This window comes from Phyllostomus discolor, chromosome 4 (assembly GCF_004126475.2).
Source record: "Phyllostomus discolor isolate MPI-MPIP mPhyDis1 chromosome 4, mPhyDis1.pri.v3, whole genome shotgun sequence".
Classification (NCBI taxonomy): Eukaryota; Metazoa; Chordata; class Mammalia; order Chiroptera; family Phyllostomidae; genus Phyllostomus; species Phyllostomus discolor.
In genome coordinates this window covers 81,408,862-81,412,468 of record NC_040906.2, presented here as the reverse complement: position 1 = coordinate 81,412,468, position 3,607 = coordinate 81,408,862, and the positions used below count along the sequence as shown (strand labels likewise).

At 42.8% G+C, this 3,607-nt stretch overlaps 1 pseudogene; it reads left to right on the top strand.

The window, feature by feature from the left end:
* Positions 1 to 410: 410 nt before the first annotated feature.
* On the top strand, positions 411 to 2,039 carry LOC114494873 (annotated as a pseudogene).
* Positions 2,040 to 3,607: the final 1,568 nt, after the last annotated feature.

Sequence of the window (3,607 nt, the reverse complement as noted above, 5' to 3'; positions counted from 1 at the left end):
ATAAGCAGTTATCTCAAGGTCATACGCTAACCTTCACTTTCTGCTTCTGTATGCCCACTTTCAGCAGCTGCTTTCGCCTTTGTAACAAGAATATAAGGAAGCCCCAGCCTAAGCTGGGTGCCCAGAATTGGAATCTCTCCTCAGGGTCCACATGCGTGAATAAAACTCCCCTTCGCAAACCTTGAAGCCGTTTGAGTTGTCTTTCCTGTAACAAGACCTACCATTCATATGGAAAAGTCAGCATTAACAGTTTTCATGAGCCTGTAACTTGGGTGGGCCACGTATATTTCACTTACAATAATGCCCTCAAGGTCCATGCATATTGTCACAAATGGTAAAATTTATTTCAGGCAGAAGCAGATTTTTGGCTCCTCCTAAAATCTGTCTAGTTCAGCCTCCTCACCTCCACTCCAACCTCCTCTATGCCCACAAAGGTGACCCAGAGGACCTAAAAGGTGTTCACCTCTAGCTCCCAGGCCTTCAGTAGCTGCTGGTACTCAAATGTGCCTGACATCTATATCAGCTCCTTGGTCTTTTCCCAGATAAGTGGCAGCTACCAGGTTGGCCTATGTGCCAACATGAATCTCGCAGAAGGTAATGGCTAGGTTGGGAGTATGGGGAGTATCACAGCTGTGGAAATTAACCAGATATTCTGATCCCCCTGAAGCTGGAGAGGGACCCCAACATCCAGGCCTTGTGCAACTGAGAGAAGGAGCAAATCAAGAGCCTTTACAATAAGTTTGCTTCCTTCATTGATGAGGTGCAAAGCATAGAGCAGCCGAGTAAGGTTATGTAGACCAAGTGGACTCTTCTGCAGCAGCAAAAACCAACTTGCAGTAATGTAGAAAACATGTTCAAGAACTACATCAAACGTCATCAGCAGCTAGACACACTGACCCAGGAGAAACTGAGGCTGAAGGCAGAATTTGGCCATGTGCAAGGGCTGGTGGAGGACTTGAAGAATAAGGACAAGGAATAAATCAATAAATCAATAAGCACACAGAGATGGAATGAATTCATCCTCATCAAGAAGAATGTGGAGGAAGCTTACATGAACAAGGTAGAGCTGAAGTCCCAACTAGAAGAGCTGAGCAATGAGGTCAACTTCTACAGGCAGCTGCACTAGGAGGAGATTCATGAGCTGCAGTCCCAGATTTTCATCATGTCCATGGTGCTGTCCATGGAAAATGGTTCCCTCTACCTGAATGGCATCATTGTGGAGGTGAAGGCCCACTAGAGGGAGATCATCAACTGCAGCAGGGCAGAGCCTGAGGCCATGTACCAGATTAAATATGAGGGGCTGCAGATGTTGGCTGTGAAGCATGATGATGACCTGCGTTTCAAAAACACTGAGATTCCTAAGATGAACTAGAACATTGGCCAACTCCAGGCCAAGATGAAGGGCTCAATGACCAGAAGGCTTCCCTGGAAGCTACCATCACTGATACCAAACATCGTGGGGAGCTGACCATCAAGGTTGTTCAGGTCCGGGAGGCTGAGCTGGAAGTTACTCTGAGAACTGCCTAGCAGGCCATAGCCTGTCAGCTCTGTGAGTACCATGAGCTCATGAAGGTCAAGCTGGCCCAGGAAGTAGAGACTGGCACATATTGCAAGCTGCTGGAGAGTGAGGAGACCAGCTAGAGTCTTGGATGCAGAGCATGGGTATCCATACCAAGACCACCAACAGCTACTGAGGTTGGCTGAGCCCGGCTTATGAGAACCTCAACTACAGCCTGGGCTTCCAGGACAACTTGGGCTCTGGTGGGAGCTCTGGCTCCTCCAGCCATACCAGCACCAGCTCCTCCAAAATGGTGGTTGTGAAGAAGATTGAAACCTGGGATAGGAAGCTGGTGTCTGAGTCATGCTGATATCTTGTGCAAGTGAGTGACTACTGTGGTCCCTCCTGTCCTCCAAGCCTGTGAGAAAGGAGCTGTGTAGCGGAGTGGAAGGCACAGGAGATCCACCTGAGGCTCAGCCCCAGACCTCAGCTTACCCTTGGAGTGGGGGAGTTTACTGCCTGGGGAACTGCCTCTTACCCACATTCCCAACTAAAAGCCAAATCAACAGACAGCCTGCTCTCTATCTATGAGTCTGTCTCTATTTTGCTTGTTAGTTCATTTTGTTCATTAGATTCTATATATGAGTGAAATCATATGGTATTTGTCTTTCTCTGACTGGATTGTTTCACGTAGCATAATGTTCTCCAGGACAGTTTGGCAGGGAGGGGTTTCCTTAGGGGATGGAGGGATGGAGCAAAAAAGAAAAAGGACTCATGGACATAGATAACAGTGTGGTGAATGTGGGGGATGGAGGAGTGGAGGGTACAAGGGAGATAAATGATAATAGAAAAAATATAAGAAAAATAAATAAATTAAATACATAAATAATAAAAGCCAAATCATTTACTGTTTTTTCAAAAGTAAAGTCTCAAATTTTTTCTTTCTTTTTAATTTTATTTTTTCTCACTTTTTTATTGTTGTTTGAATACAGTTGCCTCCATTTTCCCAGCCACCACTTCACCCCACCCTACCTCCCACCCTCCATCCTTCCCCCTTTTGGCTTTGTCCATGAGTCCTTTATACATGTTCCTTTTACTTTCTTATGACTGAATAATATTCCATTCTGTGTGGGTGTGTGTATGTATGTCACATTTCCTTTATCCATTCATTTATCCATGGACACTTAGGTTGCTCTTATGTCTTGGCTACTATAAAGAATACTGCAATGAATATGAGGGCATAATAATTTTTTAAAGATCCTCAGCATATGTTATATTCTTTACAAAATTCACATCTTTATTTTAGCAAATGCTTAACTACTAAAATTAGTGTGAGGAAGTATGCCATATGCCAAATACACACACACACACACACACACACACACATACACATGTGATCATTATTGCCTGTGAACGCCTAACTAGAGAGCCAGTACACATTTCTGGAGCACATTTTCCCTACCCAGGTTTTGTAAGGCTTAGTCGTGGCAACTGAATCAATAATAATAGTAAATACTTAGTCATCATTTCACTTTCAGAAATCAGTCCTTCACATTTCCCCATGCCTTTAAGAAGTCAAAGATATTTAGCAAGAAGAAAATTATACACAGAGAAAAATAACATAGATTAGTCCTAAAAAATTAGGCCATAAAGCATAGAGTATAAAGGATGGAACACATTTTCTGCATCTATAGAGGCCCTTCAGTCTACAGAAACAACTTGCCATCTTATGGACTTTGCTATTTATTTATGCAAGTGGATTTTGTATAATTGCAATTTGCAGAGGGGCTTTGTGACTGCTATTCTATTAACTGCAATACCCTAAATGTAAAGCCATTTAGCTTCTTGCTGCTACTTCTGACAAATGGTATTTAAAAATAAGCCTGCTTTCCTCAGTGATTTTGGTTACCCTGAGATAAAACAAACAAACAAAAAACAACCCTCCCAAAATAACAACTTTGAAACATTAAAATCACTCTAAAAGTATAAAGTAAAAAAAAAAGCATCTAGACTATTGCAGTTGGGAATCCTGAGAAGATTCTAGATCTGTTACTATTTTTTTATTATTCAGAATATCTGGGTGTACCTGGTAGTTTCTTTCCAGAGCAT